This window comes from Artemia sp. Qi Xiang Cuo, chromosome 2 (genome assembly GCF_049724085.1).
Source record: "Artemia sp. Qi Xiang Cuo chromosome 2, ASM4972408v1, whole genome shotgun sequence".
Lineage (NCBI taxonomy): Eukaryota > Metazoa > Arthropoda > Branchiopoda > Anostraca > Artemiidae > Artemia > Artemia sp. Qi Xiang Cuo.
The window spans coordinates 89,336,655-89,363,042 of record NC_142795.1 but is presented as its reverse complement, the minus strand read 5'-3'; the positions used below and the strand labels follow the sequence as shown (position 1 = coordinate 89,363,042).

The 26,388-nt window shown below is 35.8% G+C and overlaps 1 protein-coding gene across 1 annotated transcript in view; it reads right to left on the bottom strand.

Moving 5' to 3' along the window:
- Nucleotides 1-1,535, bottom strand: part of Ist1 (increased sodium tolerance 1-like protein) — a 48,926-nt gene extending 47,391 nt beyond the window's left edge. The window contains exon 1 of the mRNA XM_089108336.1: nucleotides 1,413-1,535. The gene's annotated coding sequence lies outside the window, so the exon portion shown is untranslated. The remainder of the gene's footprint in view (nucleotides 1-1,412) is intronic.
- Nucleotides 1,536-26,388: the final 24,853 nt, after the last annotated feature.

Sequence of the window (26,388 nt, the reverse complement as noted above, 5' to 3'; positions counted from 1 at the left end):
CACACATCACAGTGTCAAATTACTTATTCTTCTTCTTCTGTTAGGCATTAAATAGGTTTTTCAGTCAAAACTATTCAGGCCTTTTCCCTTTGACTTTGTATATGAGATGTATTGGGCTACTATGGGTGGTTGCTAATTGCTAAAACTTAAAATGGCTTGGTTTTGATTCTATATCTTGCAGTATTTCTTTTGATTCCAGGAACAAAAAGATCAATGTATGTAAGCTATTTTGAGTTTAGTAGGCCTACTCTTTGCATGGGCTGAGTCAGCCAGGCTGATGACTGATAGTGGATTTTGTGCTGTTTGAAACACTTTAATAGTTTACTTTAAAGGATGAGCTATGTAGGCACCAACATATTACATTTGAACAGACAATGGTCAATTATTCCATTTCTTATATTGTCATGTCTGTAACATGGGGAGAAGGGGGTTAAACCAGTAGAATTTGAGAACTGATAGAAGAAAGCCTGCAGGTTCAGCCTATTTGAGCCTGATTGGATTCTGCACTAAATTTTTGAGTGGTACTTATAAGGGAAAAGAGGTAGATTTGGGTCTCTGATAATCTCTACTAATATATATCTCTGAGGGGGATTGATCTCCCACTGGGTATTTTTTTTTTTTTGCAATTTCATCAAACAATTATTACCCATAGGCTAATGTCTGAGTGGCTTGGAATATTGTCCTATTGGAAATAGGCTATGTCATTATTTCTCTTGAAGCAAATGTGTTTGTGAGAGTAAGACAATGGCATGTATATAGGCCTATGTCATTTCTTTTCTCATATTGAGATACCATATCTAGGAGTTCTATGCTTGACTCTTCTAACTTGACAGAAACATTGGCAAATTTGGGGCAGTTTATTTTATTGACCAGCAAATAAGGTACCACTAGATGGCCTACCATTTTTATTCTTTGTCCAAATATGATAACTACTTTAGATAAAGATTTAGAATTGTGACTTCTGATTAGGAGACATGTTAAGAAAACAATTCTTACTTTATAATATGTATAATGATCCTAGTTAACATAGGCTATTATCCAAGGGGAGAACCTTTAGCCTATCATCAAGTCTTTCCTCTTTTTTCCTTCATTTCTTACTCAGAAATTCAATCTTCAGCCCCTTCTAGACCCTTAAAGATGATTGCTTCTTCTCTTTGTTTAGATACCAATAATAGCCTGTACAGCTGTTACCATCACTCTTGTTTAAACCAGTTTACCCATAAATTAACTGTGACGAAATTGAGAACCAAAAAAGACTTGGGATATAATTCAAACTAGCCTATACATTTTCATATGAATTGGGTGGGGGTGTTTATCAACTATAGTGGAGCTGTAGTTAAAATGTGCAAACTGCAACTAATCTGCATAGGCCTATTATGAAGTATGAACTGTTTTCCTTAACATATTCTCACCATGGATATTTTTTAGCTAGATATGCAGGGTGTGTGAGGTCTTGGATTCAATTCCTGATAAATAAATAATTAGGAGTGATGAGCCAAATTATTAATCTGTTTCTTCTCAAAAAGCAGTTTTAAATAATCATTCATAGTGTAGATAGCATTCGGAACACAAATGCTCCTAATGGGTCGTTTACACATTGCGGAAATTCATGCGAATTTAGCAATCCATGCGGAAATTCCGTCCGTTTTCGTGCTAGAAAAAATCTTCAGCTTTCCGTGACGTTTTGGTCAAATCAGGACGGAATCTTGGCAAGATTTTTAAATGAATAAAATCGTGAGCATGGATTATCAAAAACTACACGATCTTATAACTTTGGTTCAAGGCTACCCCAGCTACTATGACCCTGCGCACCAAGGCTATACGAAAACAAAGAAAAACGGTGTCATTTGGCTCTCTATTGCTCAAATGCTTTCAGAAGAGGGTAAGAACATAGGTCATGCTGTTGCAATAATTTGAAATCTTTGCCTTAAAACGCAGCGTTAATTTAGCCGTTGTTCGAACGACAACGGACGGATTTCCGCATGGATTCCCGCAATGTGTAAACGAACCGTAAGTGCTGTGCTATAACCTAGAATACTATCTGTATTTTCGTTTCAACTCAGGCGCTCACCATCAGCAATGACATCCAGCTACATCTTTGAGATAAGTTAGATTTGTAATTTGACTATTTACAACCCAAGGTTTTTTGAAACCTTCAGCCACTAGGGTACTCTCTTTTGGCGCCTGTGTTTCAACAAAGAATTTAAGATGTCTATTTACGATAATGGAATAAATTAAATTTAGCACTTTTACGAAGCAGAAGCCAAGGGTTTTTCAAATCAGACAATGCTGAACTATATTCCCCCCACATACAAAAATGAGTAGCCACAAAGAAAATATGACAAATAAAGATAATGAAAAAAATACATTCGTGTAAGAGCAATATATGCTTCAAAATTTATCGAACAACTTTTTTTCAGGGGTGATACTGCACTTTCGACTCTTAATTTTTTTTTTTTTTTAGCTTTTTTTTTTAGAGAGGGGATGGATGATTTTTGGCTCAGACAAGCACCCTCGAGCAAGAAAATATATTAAATTGGAACTTTGATTTAATTGACAACCATAATAAGTCCCAATACACTTGAAGAGTGCTTGCTGGGTTCGTACATTCTTACCCTCCACCCATTTCTCTTATTTATGATCAAAAGGAGAGGGATCTGAAGTCCAACGAAGTGTTGCAGGCTCACTGATTGCTTTTGACTCTTAAAAAGGCCATTAGAACTTTCAATTTCCAAATGAATGAGCTCCCTCCAAACTTTAAATGACTACCCTTTTCATAAAAAACTTTATTGTTAAGGCCTCTACTTTATACCTAGATAAATGTCCCTTCTCTATAATACATAGATTTACCTTTAATATATTTGTTATTGGCACGATAGACTTTTGTGGAGGCAAGCCTGATATCAATGACGAATTAAAGGCAAAAATTTTCAAAAGGGAATAAATTGGTTTGCACTGAAGTTCAATTTAGTCTTTTCAACGGCTAGCTAAATTTTGCCATTGAGTTATACTTTATTGTTAAAGTTACTTCAGTTTTGGGTTTCCATTGGCTTCATTAGCCCGCTTCGTTACGTGCTAGCAAAAGAGAAGAACTAACCTCTTTTCTGCATATACGTTTTTTAGTTAGTTCCTGGTTAGAGTTTATCGAGATAATATTGATAAGCCAAAGTAAAATATATTTCTACGATTATTATTGATTATTTCCCCATATCCTGGTAGAGTTGGGAGGAGAGCAATAGGAGTTTACCGCCATTGTAATATCAAATGGAGGGTTTGTACCCCTCCAAAGATATATTCATATATAAATTATTTGTGGCACAAACCGTAACATTGTTGGCCAAATATAGTGGCACTTACTTCCCCAAAGGTAGTACACTTGCCGTGCTGGCTATAGCTGTAGCAAGCTCACAGCACCAATATCAGGGCAGAAGAAACTCGCAGAACCAATGGCACGTCGAAGTGTGATGTTGCACCATGGACCACGTTACGTACACTTTTATGTTCACAACAGGCCACTAACATAACTTATATTCCTTGCCCCGAGGGCTGGGAGGGAGGGTGGCAATTGTCAAAACCGAAACCATAGCTATTTGACCTTTGGACTATTTGGAAGAAAATGGCTATCTCGAAATCTTTAGCAGAAGCATTTGTGGTGGGTGGGGGCAAAGAGGGACATTTGCCCTTTGCTTACACCTGACTCTTAAAAAGGAACTATTACTTTCGATTTCAAATTGAATAAGCCTCCTCCAAAGTTTATACGTCCACCTCGTTCATAAAAACTTTATATATTAATAACAGGCAACTAGCATAACTTTTATCCCTTGTCCCGAGGGTGCCAGGAGGGCGCGAAATCCCCAAAGATATAATTACTGGAACTTAAAACTATGCTGAACAAAATGGTTATCTAAGAATTTTGATTGAATGTTTGGGGCAATTGTTGGCGTTGGGGGGCTGATTGCCCGTCAATCACTCTTAACTCTTAAAAGTTCACTTGAACTTTCAATATCAAATCGAAAGAACTTATTTTGAGTTTTCTATGACAGCTCCTTCTATTCAAAGTGCCTTGGTCAGAAGAAACGCAAAGAATAATAATAATAATAAATTGTAAATAAGTTTGTTAATTTTTTCTCGAGCATTGGCTCCAAGGTCCAATCTAGTGTTAGCGATAAGTATAAATGAAATACAGTGCAACAATATTAATGAAATCCGTGGTAAAACATTAAATATAAAATTCCAGCCGTGCACGAGTGAAGAAGTGTGGAAAGTTGTGCAGTAACTCAAATCTAATTCAACCGGTGTTAATGGTTTATATTCTTCCCGTCTAGTTTATAACATTAATCTTCCCTAGAAAAGGACAGTTTTCCAATGTAGCTTAAGGTGGCGAATGCCATTCCCCTTCAAAAAGGCGGTCGTAAAGCAGGTATCGAAAACTGGAGACCCATTTCAATTCTACCTACATTTTCAAACATACTGGGGAAAATGGTACATAATGGCTCTATGATTTCCTTCAGATGAATAGGCCTTTGAGCCAGACACAATTTCGGTTTCTTAAGGGCTATTCCACGATAAACGCATCACAACACCTGGTTCAAAATTTTAACTGTGCTTTAACCTCGGGTGACAAACCTATGTCTATTTTCATTGACATTAAAAAAGCATTTGACATGGTTGACTACCAAATATTGCTTCATCAAAGGAGGAGTCTTGAAATAAATGGAATTTGTTTAAGATGATTTGGGAGCTATCTACAAGATAGGTCCCTTAAAGTTGTTTTAATTATGTAGTCTCAACATTTTTTCTTGTGAAGTATGGCGTGGCTCAGGGCTCTGCACTAGACCCTTTAGTTTATCTAGTTTACATGGACATGATGCACTTTTATCTGCAGGAGGTTTGTATTGCTTTCTTTGTGGATAACACCCCGCTAACAGTGTTTGCAAAATTAATTGATGATTTAACAGCAAAAGCTGACAATTCCTTCAAAACACTGGAGTGTTTACGAATTAAAATTGGCCGTGCGTAAACACTAAGAAGACGTTTTTACTGAAATTCTTTGAGACCTTCATCAACCATGCAAAGCAGAAAAGATGGGGCCCCTTCAAGGCCTGCACCCCCCACGCAAGATGAAGAAACAAGGCCTTTTGTGCCATCCATGCAAGGCGACACCAACATTTTCAATCCTCTCATAAGTGAAATCATAGTTATTTAAGACTCATAGATATCAAAACAATGGGAGGAGTTCAAGACTTTTTCATCTTAACAAAACTGTACTATTTCAAATGGGAAATAACTGAGAGTGTTGGGAGCCATGTTTTGTGATGCTGGTAGTGGGGCTTAGCCCTCGAAACTGCAGGCTAATAATATGATTCATCCTTTTTACAGGTTAAAATCATAACTGTTTCAAAAGAAAATAAGTTATTTTTATTTTTTAGGTTCACCTACCGACACTATCCCCAGCTCAAGGGGCCAACAATCTTTTTGCTGGCACGGAGACACCAGCACTGGTACCACCACCGGCATTTTGCGGCATTCTCTTTGTCAAAGGAGCTCCGGTGGAAAGTGAACGGGATGGGTAAATTTATTAGGTGAGGGGGCGAATCCAAATAGTGTAACTCCCCCAAATTTGATTTAGATGCTTTTGTACCTAATTTTGGCCTTGACTTCGAATTTTTTGATCGCTGGCTAGAGGAAGTTCAAGCCAACAAGGTCGAAAGATTACTAGAAGATCATGGAGGAGTAGTACAAAGTGATAGCGGTTCACCCCCTACATTGCCTTATTTTTACTTGTCTAATACTACTTTGCGTAATATGTATGTTTTTAGGGCTGCGTTTGGGGACCCTATTAACAGCGTTTCAGCGGGTAGTATTTTTTTCAGCTCCTAAAGACATAGTACACTCATATACAGGCAAGATTAGAGCCCTTTGTCAAAAACAGATTCAGGAGAGAAGGCAGGGATAGCATTAAAGTATCCATCGCGCAATTTTTTTTTAATGAAAAAGTTTGGTAAAGTGTATACACATTATATGCAAACCGAAATGCAGACACTTCACCCTGACTTGAAAAATTTTGAGGGTGTATTTTCGGAGTACATGGGTAGTATTGTGACTAAAGTAGACAACTATAATGAAAAAGGGAGCGGGTCTGTGGCTATATTTACTGAAAGTTTAGATGTAAATGTAAGTAAGTATAAAAGGGTTTTGTTTTAAGAAGTGGGAGGGGGAGTGGGAGAAAAAGGAGAAAGAATAACATTTTAAAACACAATTAAGATTTAAAGGGCTGTAAGAGCGTACAGAAATTCGTTTCGACACGGGGCTTCATTGCTTCAAATATGCGTTCCTTATCGCAGTCCATACATCCCTGCAAAAAGATTCTCGTAAGAGGTTTTTGGATGATTTGGCAACTAATGGGGTAGGAGGGGGCAGAGCTTCCCAAAGTAGATTTTAAATGTTTAAATAGACTATATCCTGTAACACTTAAAGCAATGGAAATTTTTTAGAGGGCTAACGAGCATTTAAAGATTGGAGTTACAGTGTTGCTGCATGATACAGAATTTGAAGAGAGGGAACGTAAAGATAAAGAGGGAGTTATATATCAAGTGAGGGCTCCATTCACTGAATCGGGGAAGCACTGGGTATGGTTTCTTTACGTACCTGCTATTGAACCTGATTCAACCGAATATTTTGTACCTATTTTGGACATTAGTGTATATTATATAAATGTTTTTACTTTTATAACTTTAATAAATCAAATAAAATTAATATTTTGATTACTAAATATCAGTATATGTATATTAAACTGAGAATGCACATTCATTTGTATTTTTTCAGTAAAGTGCAAATTTTGTTCCGGCCTTGGGAAGGCATAGGGGTTTTGCGCCCAACTTATGTTAATTTCTGCTCGTTTTGAGTTTGACTCGGTTAATTATTGTAATTTATGTTCGTTTTGGGTTTCATTTATTTATCGATGCTGATTTGTGGTAGTTTCACGCTTGGTAGATTATTTTATTTTATTTTTGCTCATTTTTTGTTTAATAGAGTTCTTTACTTTTCTTTGAAAAACTTATTTTGTGGAAAAAGTTTTTTAAATTAACTTCTGTTCGTTTTACATTGACATAGTCTTTTCAGGGAAAAAGAAAATAATACTTTAAATCTTTTTGTTTTTTAAGAATTCATAGTTTGGCCTGCTATTTGTATGGTAGAGAAAAATTTTCAGCAATTTTTAACAACATATACCCTTTTAAAAATCTGGACACAAATAGTACTCTTTGATTTATTTTCATACCTCCTCTAATTGACCTGAAATGGATAATTTGATACTATTCACAAAAAGATATGTTTACTTTCTTTGATAGCTTGGATACACTAAAGCTATTTTGATTCGGTTAAATTTTAAGAGCAGAAGTAGCCCCGAAAGTTTGAACATAATACCCTCATTCGTTCTTGGGATACTGCTGAGATGCCTTATTGGGAATTGGCATTATCACAGTGCATTTTGATTTTATCTTAAGGCAACATTTAGTTTTTAAACATAATGGGCAAATGGGAGGGTGGGAGTGGAAGGGGAGTAGTTGCCCTCCTATCACTTTTGACCATTATAAGGGCATCAGCCCTTTCTATTTTCAATCGAATGAGCCATTTTCGAAGTTCCCACGACAACTCCTTTGATACGAAGTGCCCTGGTCTAAATAACAACAACAACAACAACAAATAATAATATATTATACCCACATCGATCTGTACTACAAAAATGTCAAGCCTTCCAATCACTTTCGACTATTAAACATGGCACTAGGCCTTTTGATTTCCAATCGAATGAGCACGTTTAGAAACGACAACTGCTTTCTATTAACACCTTATATGCCCCCAGGGCATAAATTACAACTCTTACCCTAAGGTTTGTTAGGGTGGTAGTCATTCTCTAAGACCAAATATCCGGAACTTTCAACTACGTTAAACAAAATGGCTATCTCAAAATTTTGATCTGATGTGTTTGGGGAAATGGTGGGCGTGAAAGGGGCAGTAGTGGCTCTCCAATCACTTTCAACTATTAAAAATGGCTCTAGCCCTTTCAATTTCCAATCAAATGACCCCTTTTGAAGTTTCTACGACAACGCTTTCAATAAAAACCTTGTTTGCCCCCAGGGGATAACTTACCACCCTTGCCCTGAGTGCTTGGGGGGGGGTGTCATTCTCGAAGACCTCATTTCCAGAACTTTCTACTACTTTGAACAAAATGGCTATCTGATAATGTTGATTGGATGTGTTTGAAGGAATGGTGTGCGTGAGAGGGCGGTTAGTTACCCTCCAATCACTTTTGACTATTACAAAGGGCACTAGCCCTCTCAATTTCCAATTGAATGAGCCCCATTTGAAGTTTTACGACAACTCTATCTATAAAAACCTTATATACCCTCAGGGCAGAACATACAACCTTTGCCTTTGGGGCTCTGGGGGGTTTGTCATCCTTAAATACATAATTTCCAGAACTTTCTACTATGTTGAACAAAATGGCTATCTCTAAACTTTGATTGAATGTTTTTGGGGAGATGGTAGTTTTAAAAGGGGGGTTAATTAATCTCCACTCACTTTCGACTATTAAAAAGGGCAATTTAAATTTCCAATCAAATGAGCCCTTTTTTGAAATTCCTATAGTAACTTTCTATATAAACTTCATATGCCCCCATTGCATAACTTACAACCCTTGCACTGAGGGCTCTGAGGGGGTTATCATCCTAAAAGACCTAATATCAAGAACTTTCAACTACGTTGAACAAAATGGATATCTCAAAATTTTGATTGGATGTGTTTGGGAAAATGGTGGGCGTGAGAGGGGCGTTAGTCACTCTCCAATCACTTTCAACTATTAAAAAAACGCTAGCCCTTTCAATTTCCAATTGAATGAGCCCTTTTGAAGTTTCCACGACAACGGTTTCAATAAAAACTTTATATGCCCCCAGGGCATAACTGACAACCCTTGCCCTGAGGGCTCTGGGGGAGGGTTTGTCATCCTTAAAGACCTAATTTCCAAAACTTTCAACTACGTTGAACAAAATGGCTATCTAAAAAATTTTATTGGATGTGTTTGGAGAAAAGGTGGGCGTGAGAGGGGGGTTAGTTGCCCTCAAATCACTTTTGACAATTAAAAAGGGTACTAGCCCTTTAAATTTCAAATCGAATGAGCCATTTTTTAAGTTTCTACGACAAAGGTTTCATTAAAAACCTTATATTCCCCCAGGCCATAACTTATAACCCTTGCCCTGAGGGTTGTGGGGGAGTGTCCTCCTCAAAAACATATTTTCAATCTGGAAATCAACTACGCTGGGCAAAATGATTACCTCAAAATCTTTATTGGATGTGTTTGGGGGAATGATGGGCGTGGGGGGGGGGCTAGTTGCCCTCCAATCACTCTTGACTGGTAAAAAGGGCACTAGTCCTTTAATTTCCAATCGAATGAGCTGTTTTTGAGGTTTCTACGACAAAACCTTCTATAAAAACCTTATATGCCCCCAGGGCATAACTTAAAACCCTTGTCCGGAGGGCTGTAGGGGAGTGTCCTCCTCAAAAACATATTTTATATCTGGAAATCAACCACGCTGAACAAAATGGCTATCTCAAAATTTTGATTGGATTTGTTTGGGAGAAATTTGGGCATGGGGGGCTAGTTGCCCTCCTGTCAATTTCAACTATCAAAAAGGGTACTGTCTTTTTAAATGTCCTATCAAATGAACTTTTTTTGTAGTTTTTTTGATAACACCGGCTATAGATTCATTATATGCCACCAAGGCAGAACACAGCAACCATCTCCTAGCGTCTATGTAGGATCGTTCTTCTCAAAAATATATAATCTACTTGGAACTAAGGTATGCTGAAACAAATGGCTATCTCAAAATTTTGATGGATGTGTTTGGGGGAATGATGGGCGTGGGGGGCTAGTTGCCCTCAAATTACTTTGAATTTTAAAAAGGGCACTAGCCCTTTGAATTTCAAATCGAATGAGCCTGTTTCGAAGTTTCTACAACAACGACTTCTATAAAAACCTTATATACCCCCAGGGCATAACTTAAAACCCTTGCCCTGTGGGTTTTGGGGGAGTGTCCTCCTCAAAAACATATTTTCTCACTGGAAATCAACTACGCTGACCAAAATGGCTATCTCAAAAAATTTTATTGGATGTGGTTTGGGAAATGATGGGTGTGGGGCGGCGCCAGTTGCCCTCCAATCACTTTCGACTATTAAAAAGGGCACTAGAACTCTCGATTTCCAATCGAATGAGCCCCTTTCTTTTACCCAAGTTCTTTCAATATTTAAGTGCTAATTTCTTTTTGTTTGCTTATTAATATGTTGTTGCTTTCCAGTGCTTATTCCATGTAAATATGCTATTAAAAAAACGCAGTGCATTTATTCTCATTAAAAAAACACGTATTTTATTTTTTGTTTTTGAAAATCGGCAATTAGTTTTTATTCAAAAGATTGAGGTTAGATTTGGTTAGTTGTATTTTGAAATCAAGAAGAGTAATATTTATCAGTTTCAAATTCCTTTCAGATAGTGTTTTTGCGGGCTATCAATTTCTGGCTAAACGCCCCTTTTAACAAAAATAATTCAAAATTGAAATATATTTGTTTTAGAGAATCCGAAAAACGTCTACTATTGCTACAGCGTGTGGCAAGAGTCCTGTGATAAAATAAAGACTATGACACCAGACATGAAATTTGTACGGTGAATTGACGTGTTTAATATTATTAAACAAACTCATGGTTAATTATTGATGATTTAGCTGAATCCCTTGAAGAATGATCTCAGGAGATGTTACAATTATTCACGGTCAAATCTCATCATCGAAAATTTTCCATAACACTGATTTTCCACAATCTCTTTCATCAGAGTAAGTCTATGAGGACACCTACTTTGAATTGTACATACTATATCATCTACAGGGTTGTTCGTAATTCAAGTTCACTCATAACTATAAGTAAACAGATAGATCCCAGTGAACTGAAATTTCTACTCTTGGTATACAATCAGTCTACGAATAAACCCTATGGTTACGTTCTATTGGATCCCAGCCAGAACACCCCCGAGGATTTACGTGTAGTCACTGATAAATGAAATTAAAAATGAAATTAAAATGAAATTACTTTAAATCTACCAGTGAACAGTAAAAAAAGCTCTTTACTTGCTATATTGACATTGAAGGAACTACATGAAAACAGACATTTTAATTCCGTCCTAGGTAATTCAAAAATGCGGTGAAGGAAGGCTATGCTTAAACCTGGGGTTGAAAAGGAATTCATTAATCACCTATCCGAGCTTTTTTAAAATTTAACTGAAGACTATGTTCAACTGCCAGAAGTAGCTCAGCAACAAAAAAAGCAACATCCAGAAAGAATTTTTAAAGAAAACTGCTTCTTCAAACGGGCGGTAGCTTCTTTAAATTTTTACTGGCAATACTTGCAGGACTTATGAACAGTATTCTCTAATAAATGGCTAAACCCTACAAGCTGACACTGATAGAACTTGCCCTTTCACCAAAAGGGAACTTTGAAGACAATCTTAGTAAATTTATTAAGAATGAGGCAATTGCCGAAGATGACTTACTTTGATTTGAGATGCCCTTCCACACGAGGACAGACATAAGCCCTGCCGCGAAAGACCACTCAAAGTAAGTCCCATTGATCGCATTCCATATCGAAATTCTGAAAGTTCGACATCACCATCAAAACAAGAAGAAGATTCGTCATTGTCTTAGGTTTTAAAACTATTGCAGACCTATTACCTCAATCGCAGAGCGAGCAATGTAAAAGAATCTTGACATATCTCGCTGAAAGTGAACATGTAAAAGTTTATAGTAAAAAGAATGAGGTTATAATCGAAAATCTGAAAGTTCGACATCACCACCAAAACAAGAAGAAGATTCGTCACTGTCTAAGGTTTTACAAGTATTGTAGACCTATTACCTCAATCGTATAGCGAGCACTGGAAAAGAATCTTGACATATCTCGCTGAAAGTGAACATGTAAAAGTCTCTAGTAAAAAGAATGAGGTTATAATCCATGGCAAGACTTAAAATCCAATCAATTTGATATCAAATCTGATTGCAAATCGTAAAATATTTGCGTCATTTGACAGTCATTTGCATAAATTTTTAAACACACCAAACTTCCCCAAAAGTCTTATTTCCAATAAATATATTTGAAATTGATTAAAGGAATAGGCTCAAATATCAAAGGATAATATTAATTCATTTTTGGAAAATACTAGCACACCAAGTGGCGATGATGATTCGTTATTAAAGAGTACCAAGCGAAGGCGTCTTAATATTAGTACATCACCTGTTAGTATGCAGAAGGGCAGTGGACACTTTAATACATATTTCCGTTCAAAATGTTTACGCTCAAAGTTTTAAAATGTGTTTATGAGAATATTGTAAAAGCGGGAAGTTTAACTCCCCACCACACTTGCTCGAGTCACTGGAATTAAAAAGAAGCTAGCGTCAAAGTATTAACAGAGTAAACCAAATTACTCTCTTCATCAAAATCTAAGGGTTCGTGGCAGTCATTATATGAAACTAAAGCCCTTTTCCCATTGCATATATTATAAAGCAGATCTTTTGACACAGGACGAGGTTCAAAGACGTCACAATAGTCCTTATAAGTATGTTTTACTTGCATTCAGCGTTTCTAGCCGCTATGTATATGCCGTTCCGTTGCGTAGCATTCACTACCGATCAAGGTAGTGAATTTGGTGGCGAAAAGGTTTTACTGAAGTATAATACAATGCTCTATCATACTCATAGTCCAGTAAAGGCGGTATTCGCTGAACTATTGATAAGAACTATTTGCCTTTTAATCTCGAGGTATTGTATACTGAAAAATATTGCTGCTTTTATTCATGATTTAGATAAAATCATGGTAATTTATAATCAGTGTCCTCATGGATCCCTGTCCAATCTTAGTCCTTAGAAAGTTCATCGAGGAGACCATGATACACTTAAAATTTTTCTTAAACAATATTCCAATGAAAGGCAAGTGTAAAAGAAAAAATCAATGCTGGTTCAAATCAATCCAACTAATAATATTTTTGAAAAAGGGAACTATCTATGGTCAACTGAGCTTTTTACAGTTTCAAAAGTCTTAGACACTAAACCTGTAACGTATCATTTACGTGATATGAAAGATGAAGACATTTTTGTGGTTTTTATAAGTATGAATTACAAATAGTTAAAAGCAATGGAATTTATCAAACTGAAAAGATATTAAAAATTCGAACTCACAGAGGCAAGAGACAATTGCTGGTTACAACTCTGACTTTGATTCTTGGAAAGCCTCTGAAGACGGTCAAAATAACCAATGATTTTTTTGTGACGTTTGTGTCCATCCCCTCTAAGATGATTTTGATAAAACAAGGAATTTTTGGACAGAACTCTCCCCTGTCAACAAATTTGATGGAAAGTATTAAGTTGCTCTTGTTGTTTGTATCTTCAAAAATACGTATGGAATACTGAGAAAAGATCGTATATATGATATAACAGTTAGGCCACACGACTGGTCAGTGTATGGTGAGGAAGAGGAATGGATGAAATCACTTAACTCTAATTTATACCCACCTATCACTCTAAAATACAAAGAATTTGGTAGAAATGAACGATTTGTGTCGTGTAATCAATAGAAGAATCTCTTCTCGTAAGAATCATGCACTCGACTTAAACTATTCAAAGTAACAGGGAAGTTTTTATATTAACTCCCTCATTGAGAATTCAATGATTCATCTCAACGATAATCTGAGAGACTTTTTTGGTTTTAAATGGAATATAATCAAAGATAAAAATGCTGGGACCATCAGTTTGATAGAAGGTGTTATTATTGCAGACTATCCATCCGACCTCTCATCGGACAATTGTATATTTTTTTTTATGCATCCTTTGTTGAGACATTGAGAGTTGGTAATAGCAATGTCCTCCTAAAAGGAATGGTAGTGAGACTGACACTACCAATATACTTACAGAGGTAACAACTAGTGTTTCATGCTTACCTAGGAGAATAAATAAAGAAATATTGAATATACCCCAATGAATGCCTCGCAATGTTAAGATTGACATAAAGTTTCAACTTGCCTCGTCCAATTTTATATTGCGAAAGTTACTTGTCACTACAACTGGTACAACATTTTTTCTTACTTAGGTAACGCTTCATGGATGAAAACAAAAGGTTTTGAGTTCTTTTTTGTTTGGCAATTGAAAAATCAAGAGCAAGTGGAAATACTGTCAAACTACTCGTTTGACACACAACCACGAATCAACGACATATTGCCAGTGGTTCACGTGCCTACACCGATTTCCCATTTATCAATGCTGAAACTCCTTCAAAACTTGCTTTGGCTTTTGTAAAAACCGCTAGTGCTATAGGATCGTGGACTAATTCTCCACAAAAATTTGAAATGTTTGGGCTTGTGTGTAAAGTAAATGGAATTTTGCGCTAAAATTTATCCTTTGGTGAATCCTACAGGACCATATATGAATTGACAATTAAATCCTAGAACGAGATTCACAACTGTTCAAAAATTGTATAAGCAATACAATGTTTGTGAAAACTCATGGTATCAATGTATTTGACTTGTCTGGTACTCAAGGTATGAGTATTGCCCAAACAATCACTCTAAGTTTAGAGTGTACATTTGCCGTAGCATTCACGGAGAGTATAGAATTAATCTCGATAAATCAATTTGTAACCTATTGGGAAATTGCTCCCAATAGCTGTGTTCTTTTAGACTTGGCAATATGAACATAAATCAAATAATCAGTGTATTCGAATTGAATCCGTATATGTCCTAATACAAAACCATTTTCATGTCCTAGGATTTCCTTGAACTTATTCATAACGCTAGCAATAGCATTATCATTTTTTGTAGTAGCTCGTCGACTGTAAAGACGGGTCATATATATTCTGCCATATGCCATATATATTCTACGCACCCACATTAAAAAGTACTTGAGCGAATTAGGAAATATATCATTCAAAATCGGATGTGAGTACAAAATTTATCGAACAAAACCTGTGGTTTTCATGCACTACTATATTTTATTTTTGATGTCTTAGCTATACTTTCTGTGAATTCCTCAGCATTTATACAGAAAATCCTCGATTGAATGGCTTCATAATGGAAAATACCCTTTCCTACCTGTTTAATATTAATTTTCGTGCCCTAAGAACAAAGTGTTTTAAGTAGGTTTTTGAATATTCTTATGAATAAAACATCTATGTACAAACATATATGTTCTCAGCATGTTCTTTAGTAACGGATGCTCTTAGACTACTGAATATTGATGGCCATAACAGTGGTGAAACGAAACCTAGAGTACCTAACATAGCAGTAGAGATTACAGGGGTTTGTCGGCTAACCCTAGAATGGGATAAAATGTTTTCAAGATATGTAATATCATTGAGCAGAATCAAGTTGGTAGAACAGTTATGTTTGCAGCAATTGTGAAAATAATGCACATAAAAAGATTAAAAAAACAGATTAAACGCAATATATTGAAGACAATGATCTGAACCAATATATAAAAAGGAGTGAGTCTGTTACTATTCCATTTTCGGAAATGTTTTTTAGTTGGATATTTTACTAGCGATAATGAGGTAAAAAGAATCGTTATTCTTTATTAGTCTATAATCGGCAGTGAGAGTGTGAGGATTAGAAAATTGATGGATTTGAGAAACGAAATATCATATGAAATCTTGTGACTTTAGAAAAATATTTGATTCTAAATGATCATTTTCAAAGATTGTCAGTGCAGAAGAGAATCTTCAGTCAGAGAATGATTGATGATATAATGAAAAATGGTTCTTCATCTTTGGACTATTGTATAAGACTTTTACGTCACAGGTCTTATGCATTTACAGAATTCATTGACATACTAATCCAAACAAAATAAAATGATATTGTGGATTTGCTTTTCACCACAACCCAGAAATTTGTTTAAGAAGAACATTTTTGAATGGCAACAACAAACAAATGGAATAAGTTTTGTTTCGTCACTCGATTACTTCTCCTCCTAGCAGACACTCATTTTATCGATCAGAAGTCAGTTAATTTTTGGAAGTGAGATAGTCAATTGTGAAAAATACTCTACACATGTCCGTTAGGTTTGTATAAATTGGGAAGCTGGTCATCCTGTGAGAATTGTACTATTATTGATGACCATGACGAAAAGTGTAGATAATGCATTCAATGTTAATTACATAGAGGATATGCAACACAAATCAAAGACTGTAATTCTTGTCTTTAAGAAGTTTGTAACTCTCACGCTAGAGATTTCTTATGCTCCAATTGTCATTAGTATAAATGTAATCAATGGGAAAATACTTACCCTGGCATGATTGCAAAAGCCCTAAACGGGATTTCAGTTTAAATTTAAGAGACTGGTATTGTCGTGGTTTTAAATTGTTTTGGGAGGAAGAACATGGTCTACGCTTTAATATCTGGAATAATAAGATAGTCCGGTTTTTACAACATCGCTGTGAAGATACTGGCTGCTATGATTATAAACCTACTGATTTTTATTTGGCTGTTACAGAAAATGATCCTGCATATGAGAATATCGTGTGTGACACTGCTTCAAATAAGCAAATTTAAACAAGTAAATTTTATTACATGAATCAAAACAGTGCTATTGACTTTACAAGGAGCTATAAGAAAAATGAAGTTACATTATATTTTAGGAAATGTGATCCTGCCTTTGCATGCCAAGATGAGTACAAGCTGAATCTTGACGAGCTGCTGCCACTTATCGTTGCCGATGGTTACCTATACGTGGAAGAAGAAATCTAAAGAATGATGGTTTTTTCTACATACATGTTTCATTAACAAACCAATTCCCAAACATTTTTAAAATACTTTAATTTTAGGACACTAAATCTATATTATACATGTAGGAAAGGGTTTTGTCAACTAGAAAGTAGTTCAATCAAGGATTGCCCATATAAATGCTGAGAAATTCACTTTAAGTATATCCACGACATAGAAAAATAGAATTTGATAGTTCATGAAAATCACAGCTTTTGGTCGATAAATCTTGTGCTTGATTCCGATTTTGAATAAGATATTTTTCACCTTGTTCAAGAAAATTTTTGATGTGAGGTGTGTAGAATGCATAAGGAGGGCCCCGAGAGTTAAAAATGCAATATTCTTTGGTTTTTGAAAAATGCCTAGCCAATGAGCAGTCTTTACTGTTGATGGACAACAATTAACAATAATAATGGCATTGCTAACACTGTGAATAAGTTCAAGGAAATCGGAGGGCATGCAATAAGATTTGTATTTTGATATGTGTAGATCCAAGCTAAATGCATTAATTGTTCGATTTGTGTTCATGGCGCCAAGTCTAATAGAACACTGCCATCAGGGGTAATTTCAGAAGAGGTTTCAAATTTATTTAGTGAGATTAATGCTATACTCTCCATCAACCGCTCGGCAAAGGTGCACTCTAAACATTCAGTGCCCATTCAGACAATTCTGATATCTTGTGTACCAGACAAATCCAATCCAATCATACCATGAGTTTTTGCAAACATTGCATGAGTTATACAATTTTCAAATAGTTGCAAATCTTGATCTAGGCATTGTCAATTCATATAGGGTTCCGTAGGATTTATCAAAAGATAAATTGTTCATTTACATCGCATCCAAGACATGAAAGTCCAAACATTAAAAATTTTTATGGAGCATTTGTCCATGATCAAATTATCCTAGCACACTTTACAAAAGACAAAGCGAGTCTTGGAGGAATTTCGCTATTGCTAAATGATTTGAGTAGGTGTAAGTACGTGAACCCGTACCAATATGTCGTTGATTCACTATTGTATGCGGAACGAGCAGTTTGATATTATTTCCACTAGCTCTTAATTTTCAATTTTCAAAGCAACAGAACTCACAATCTGTTGTTTTCTTACATGAAGTATTGCCGAGGTAATAGAGACTGTTTTATCAGGTGCAGTGGCAAGCACGTTTCGCAAAATAAAATTCGATGGCTAAAGTTTTAACTTTATATTAATCTTAACATTGAGAGGCATCCATTGAGGTATATTAAATATTTCATGATTTATTTTCCCAACTAGGTGTAAATCCCTAGTTGTCGCCTCTCTAAGTATATTGGTGGGGTCAGTGTCTGATTTGTATTCATATCCAATGGCCTCTCAATTTCTTATAGGTATCTGGAGACGTCAAAACTAATTGTATGCATGGTTTGAAAGATTTTTCCTTGTGCTCACTAAAGTTCAATTTATGTAGACACTTATTTGTTTAAACAAATTGTGTATTGCACAATTTTCATAGGATAAACCCTCGGTGGCACTTGGTTTTAGTAGTGAAAAAAACTCATTGTTAGATTTTTTTAAAATGACATACAAATCTATAAATGTGGAAGTCAAATCTATGAAATAGTCTTTAAATAAATTTGAAAATGTACGTTTTCACAGAGCGGTTGTTGCGGATAATATTTTTCATAGTAAGCACATTTTGTACTCATATCAACCTTTTCTGCGTTAAAAAGATTCAATGATGAGGTGAATGAGGGATTAGACTCCTTATCTGGTAAAACTGCCATTTCTAAGAAAATAAATCCTTTTCCGATCTAACAATTTTGCTGTTAGTTTCTTTTCCTTATTCTTTTACAAGAGTGAGGTTTTTCACTTCTGACCAGAGTAGAGGCTGATGAGTGATGAGGTGTTTCTCAACATTTTTAAACCTTTTCCTCTTTGTCGTAATTTTCATCGGTCACCGAGGGATCGCGTGCTGGACTTGAGATAAATTGAAGCGTTTTCTTTAAAATCCTTTCCAGAGCCCCAATCGTGTAGTGTAGAGGACGAAAAATCTACGACAACCGGAGAAATATATTTTTAGCCAGAGAAAGTCCAGATCGAAACAACTTAGCAAACAAATTGCCTAGGCCGTAGCCTGACATGGACAAACAACCCTGTAATAGCCCATTCCATGACCAAATTGTCGTGGTCTAAGAGTAGCAACATAGCAATCAATATCAGGACAAACAAAAGTGCTTTTTCTAATAACCATCTCACTGAATGGGTTGAGAATGACATGTAATCAAAGTCAAACCTATTATTATTGCTAAATTTTATTACTGTTATTGAATAGACCTTGCGCAAATACGGGACAAACATATAGAAACATATAAAAACACTACATATAAAAAACGAACTGCTGAATTGGAGACTGATCGGACCCTCCTCCCACCAATTAGATTTTCTACAGACCGGGAAGTTGTCTATACTCTATACATACATCTCAATATGAAGTAAGGTAATGGCTGTCTGGTAGTACTTTCACACCACCCGCGCATATGTAGACTTTGTCAGATATGACTGACATGGCATTTTGTTCCAATTTATCTGTATAGTTTTTAAATTTGAAAGAGCGAATCGTTATTACTTTTGCTCTTGGAATTAAATTATTCTCTACTGGAATTAAATTAAATGTTGATGTTTTGGCAACAGAGCAATATATATTTTTTCGCCAGGTGTAGTGTGGAGCGAAACAACTTAGTAAACCAATTGCCAATACCGTAAACCTAAATTGATTTAATACCCTTGGAACAGTCCATTCCATTACCCAATTGTCTCGGTCTAAGAGTAGCAACATAGCAAGCAATATTAGGACAAACAAATGTTTATTTTCTATTAGCAATCTTGAATGGATCGAAAATGACATGAAATCACAGTCAAACCTTTTGGTATTGCTAAAGCGTCGCCTTATTCGCTTCATAATATTAACTGGCAGAGTTCCAAATATGAAGTGTTTACAGGAATGTATTGAAGGTTCTTTATATTGTAGTGGTGAATATATTTGCGAGTGGTTTTTTTAAGAACATGTAGTAGGGGGACATTGGTATTACCGATTCTAGATGTCTCAACAAAGGATACATAAAGAAATGTACAATTGTCTGATGAGAAGCCGGATGGTTAGTCTGCAAAAAAAGATGATCCATTCCACCGATGGTCCCAGAACTTTTACCATTGATTATATTCCGTTTAAAACAAGAATATGTCTCAAATTATAGTTGAGATGAATCATTTCATTCTCAGTGCGGGAACTATTGTAAATCCTACCGTTTTCCAATGAATAGTTACAGTGGAATGCGTCATTATTGCAAGCCAAGAGTCTTCTATTGATTGCATGCCACTAATCATTCATGGTACTAAATTCTTTGTAATTTAAATTGAGATAGGGGTATAAATCAGAGTTAAGTGATTTCATCCATTTTTCTTCCTCACCATACCCTGGTCAATCGTTTGGTCAAACTTTTATGTCACATTTACGATCTTTTCTCAGGAGGTGATATTTATTTTTAAGATTACAATCAACAAGAGCAACTTTATACGTTCTATCGAATTTGATGGCTGGGGAGAATCTTGTCCAAAAATCGCTTGTTTTATTCAAATCTTCATAGAGGCGGACAGACACATTGGACATGAATGTCACATAGAAATCATTGGGTATCGTGAACGTCCTAAGCGACAATCCAAGGATCAAAATCAGAGCTGTGTCCTAGTCAATGAACTAGCAACTGTCTCTAACCCCTGTAAATTAGACTATTTCATATCGTTTTAATTTGATACATTCCATTGTTTTTTAGCTTTTTGTAATCCATACACATAAAAACCACCAAGAATCTCTTCATCTTTCATATTACTTAGACGATACATTACGGGATTAGTGTCTAAGACTTTTTGACACTTTAAAAGCTCAGCGGGCCATAAGTTATTTCCCTTCTTAAAAATGTTACTAGATCAATTGATTCGAGCTCTATGACCAACATTGAATTTCTTCTTTTTCACTTGCCTTTCACTAGAATATTGTTTAAGAAAAACATAAAGTGTATTATGGTATCTTCGATGAACTTCAAGAAGTTTAAGATTGGAAAGGAATCGATGGGCATGCTGATTATAAATCAACTTGACTTTATCTAAATCATGAATAAAAGTAGCAGTATTTTTCAATGTACAGTATCTTGAGAATAAAAGTCGAATATTTCTTATCAAACATTCAGCTAATGCCGCCATTATTGCCATTATAATCGCCATTATAAATTATAATCGCCATTATAAACTATCGCCATTATAAATGCCGCCATTAGACTATGATAGAGCATTATATTATTTTTCAATAAAACGTATCTTTGTTTTAGATTGAAAAATTCACTACCTCGATGTGTTTGAATTTTCCTATAATAAACTTGTTCAAAGATGGATTCAAGAGCTTTAGCAACTTCATCACCTCTCTTTGAGCGCAATGGAACGGCATATGCATAGCGACTAAAACACTAAATGCAAGAAAAATATACTTTTAGGGTCCATTGTATCGCTTTTGAACCTCGTCTGGACTCAAAAGAAATGCTTGTAATATATGCAATTGAAAAAGCTTTTATTTTTCAATAATGACTGTCGCAAACTCTTTGATTTCGATGAAGAATGTAACTTAGTTCATTTTGTAAATACTCTGTCACTAGCTTCTATTTAAGTCTAGTTACTCGAGCAAGTGCGGTGGGGAGGATTAAACGTCTCGGTTCATCGATATTTTCATAAACATGTTTCAAAAATTTGAGCCATTTTATACGTAAACACGCAGTGAAGTGTCCAGTGTCATGATGGCAACTAATGACCTTTTTTATTGTTCACTGATTGATATACGGCAATTTCATTGGTAAAAATGTTTGTGGCTCCACCCAAATCCTCGGGTGTATTCTGATTAAGATCCAATAGAAAGTAGCCAATGGGTTCATTTGTTGCCTGATTGTATGTCGAGAGTAGAAATTTCGGTTCACTGGAATATTTTTCTTTGTTTAAAGTTATGAGGATACATGAATCACGATTAACCCTGTAGATGGTATAGTAAGTACAATGCAAAGTAAGTGTCCTCATACATTTTCTCTAATGAAAGATATTTCGGAGAACATCGGTTACGGAAATATTTTTCATGATGAGATTGGACCTTGAATAATTGTAACATCTCCTTATATCATTCTTCAATGGATTCAGCTAAATCATCAATAATCAGCCACAAGTTTGGTTCAATAAGATTTAACACGTCAAGTCCTCGCAAGAATTTAGAGTCTGGTCCAAACCTCTTTAACATAGGCAGCGCGCTAGCGCTGCCTAAGTAAAGAACGATGTGGGCACAATGTGTTGTTTTTGGGTTCTCCATACCCGGGCACTTCGTATCGAAGGAGTTGTCGTAGAAACTTCGAAAAGGGCTCATTCGATTGGAAATTGGAGTGGCTAGTGCCCTTTTTAATAGTAAAAAGTGATTGGAGGGCAACTCGCCCCCTCCCCCACGCCCATCATTCACCCAAACACACCCAATCAAAATTTTGAGATAGCCATTTTTTTCAGCATAGTTGATTTCCAAATAGGAAATATATTTCTGAGGGGGACACTCCCCCACTACCCTAAGGGCAAGGGTTTTTAGTTATGCCCTTGGAGCATATAAGGGTTTTATAGAAGTTGTTGTCGTAGAAACTTCAAAACAGGCTCATTCGATTGGAAATTCAAAGGGCTAGTACCCTTTCTAATAAACGAAAATGATTGGAGGGCAACTAGCCCCCCCCACGCCCATCATTCCCCCAAACACATCTAATCAAAATTTTGAGATTCCCATTTTGTTCAGCGTAGTTGATTTCCACTCCCCCAAAACCCTCAGGGCAAGGGTTTTAAGTTATGTCCTGGGGGCATTTAAGGTTTTTATAGAAGGCGTTGTCGTAAAAACTTCAAAGCAGGATCATTCGATTTTAAATTCAAAGGGCTATTACCCTTTTTAATAGTCGAAAGTGATTGTAGGGCAACTAGCCCCCCCCCCACTCCCATCATTAACCCCAGTACATTCAATCAAAAAGTTGAGACAGCCATTTTGTTCAGCGTAGTTGATATTCAGATAGAAAATATGATTTGAAGAGGACACACCCCCACAACCATCAGGGCAAGGGTTTTAATTTATGCCCTGGGGGCATATACGGTTTTTATAGAAGGCGTTGTCGTAGAAGCTTCAAAACAGGCTCATTCGATTGGAAATTCAAAGGGCTAGTACCCTTTTTAATAGTCCAAAGTGATTGGAGGGCAACTACCCCCCCCCCCACGCCCATCTTTCCCCCAAACACATTCAATCAATATTGTGAGATACCCATTTTGTTCAGCGTAGTGGAGTTCCATATAAAAAATATGTTTTTGAGGAGGACACTCCCCCACATCCCCCAGGGCAAGGGTTTTAAGTTATGCCCTGGGGGTATATAAGGTTTCTAAAGAAGGTTTTGTCGTAGAAACTTAAATAAAAGCTCATTCGACTGGAAATTCAAAGGGCTAGTGCCCTTTTTAATAGTCGAAAGTGATTGGAGGGCAACTAGCCTTCCCCAGACCAATCATTCCCCCAAACAAGTCCAATAAAAATTTTGAGATAGCCATTTTGTTCAGGGTAGTTGATTTCCTGATAGAAAACATATTTTTGAGGAGGACACTCCCCCACAACCCTCAGGGCAAGGATTATAAATTATGCCCTGTGGGCATATAAGGTTTTTATTGAAATCTTTGTCCTAGAAACTTGAAAAGGGGCTCATTCGATTTGAAATTCAAAGGACTAGTGCCCTTTAATAGTCGAAAGTGATTTGAGGGCAACTAACCCCCCTCTCACGCCCACCTTTTCCCCAAACACATCCAATCAAAATTTTTAGATAGTCATTTTATTCAACGTAGTTGAAAGTTTTGATATTAGGTCTTTAAGGATGACAACCCCTCCCCCCAAGCCTCGGGGCAAGGGTTGTAAGTTATGCCCTGGGGGCATATAAGTTTCTTATGTAACGCGTTGTCTTAGAAACTTCAAAAGGGGTCATTCAATTGGGAATTTAAAGGGCTATCGCCTTTTTTAATAGTTGAAAGTGATTGGATAGCGACTAACGCCCCTCTCACGCCTACCATTTTCCCAAACACATCGAATTAAAATTTTGAGATATTTCAGGTCATCTAGAGGAGGTATGAAACTAAATTAAACACTACTATTTGTGACTAGATTTTTAAAAGAGTGTATGTTGTTAAAAATTGCTGAAAAGTTTTCTCCAGCATACAAATAGCAGGCCAAACTATAAAGTCTTAAAAAAACAATAAGATTTAAAGTATTATTTTCTTTTTCCCTGAAAAGACTATGTCAATATAAAACGAACAGAAATTAACTAAAAAAAACTTTTTCCACAAAATAAGTTTTTCAAAGAAAAGTAAAGAACTCCATTAAACAAAAAACGAGCAAAAATAAAATCAAATAATCTACCAAGCGTGAAACTACCACAAATCAGCATCGATAAATAAATGAAACCTAAAACGAACAGAAATTACAATAAAAACCGAGTCAAACTCAAAACGAGCAGAAGTTACATAAGTTGGGCTCAAAACCCCTATGCCTTCCCAAGGCCAGAACAAAATTTGCACTTTACTGAAAAAAATACAAATGAATGTGCATTGTCGGTTTAATATACATTTACTGATGTTTAGTAATCAAAATGTTAGAATTATTTTATTTATCAAAGTTATGAAAGTAAAAACATTTATGTTTTTTTCAGTAAAGTGCAAATTTTGTTGTACTTTATTATTGTTGCAACTTATGTTCTAATGTTTCGCAATTATTACGGCGTTACAAAACTCCCTGAAAAAAAGAAATAGTACAGTGCTAGTGACCATTACATTAAATCTATCTATATGTGCATTGGCACCCATAATATGAATTTTAGAGGGAGGCTTACTTCGTCTAATCGGCATTTCTAATGCTGTGTAATAGAAATCTCAAAACAAAAATATAACGATATAGGGCAGCATCATTCAGCCAGGAAGGGCTGGAGCCCTTTTCTGCCCCCACCCCCATATGAATGCTCATGTATATGTGTCTTTTTACAATGTCTTGCAAAAAATCTATGACAGGATAGAAACAAAAAAAATTATAAAATGCCTAAGTCTTCAACATTGCTGCTTAACGGTAAACCAACAGATTATTTTTTCCAAAGGAGCTTCCACTGCATTGTCAGTTTAATATACATTTACTGATATTTAGTAATCAAAATGTTAATATTATTTTATTTTTCAAAGTTATAAAAGTAAAAAAACATTTATGGGTTTTTCAGTAAAGTGCAAATTTTGTTCTGGTCTTGGGAAGGCATAGGGGTTTTGAGCCCAACTTATGTAATTTCTGCTCGTTTTGAGTTTGACTCGGTTATTTATTGTAGTTTCTGTTCGTTTTGGGCTTCATTTATTTATCGATGTTGATTTTTGGTAGTTTTGCGCTTGGTAGATTATTTGATTTTATTTTTGCTCATTTTTTGTTTAATGGAGTTCTTTACTTTTCTTTAAAAAACTTATTTTGTGGAAAAAGTTTTTTTTAGTTAATTTCATCAAAGGCCTCTTGCCATACGCTCTAGCAGAAGTAGATGGTTTTTGGGTTTTCTTAAAACATTTTATTACGATTTTGAATTAATTTTATTAAAATTGTTATTTGCCAGACATTGACGTTCCGAAAAGAAACGTTCTGGAAGAAGTCTTAATTTATACATTAACTACTCTTCTTGCTTTCAAAATATCACTAAACTACCCTCAATCTGTTGAATAAATACTAATTCTGTATTTTCAAATGACAAAAAACAAAATACATGTTTTCTTTAATGTGAATAAATGCACTACAATCTGTTTTTTTTTAACCCCATATTTACAGAAATAGGCACTTTAATATTGAAAAGACTTAGAACGAAACCAACTCCCCATCCCGAGGGTGGGGGCGGCCGCTGTGACTAATAAAGGCCGGGGGTCCGGGTCGGCTGGCGATGGGTGCGGGATGCAAATAAATTCATAGTATAATATTAAATACTTTTTAAAGCAACAACAACAATTCCGCCTTGCGCAAATCTAAAAAAGTACTACAAATAAAAACCAGGTTGAGATGGAAAAAAGGGGCCTTCCTCCTGCCTACTATCTATTTATTTTCAGACCGAGATGGAGTCTGGTCCGAAGTTACATCTTGACGCAGTTTACATACATCTTGGTCCGAAGTTAGTTAATGTCCCTGTGGTAGTACCTTTACACCGCCCGCACGTACATAGACCTTGTCTGATGTGGCATTTTTCTCAACTCTAATTGTATAGTTTTTAAATTTTAAAAAGCGGATCGCCGCAATCTTCACTAATAGAACTAAATTATTTTCTCTAAACACTCATGTTGAAAATTTTCTTCTCATATTTAATAGACATCCCTTGCACACTTTTTTGATATTCTCATTGTGCGTTTTCCCGAAGTACATATTTGGATCTACAAGCACACTTTTGGAAATCAAGTTGCTCCCCGTCTCGAATTTTAGATATA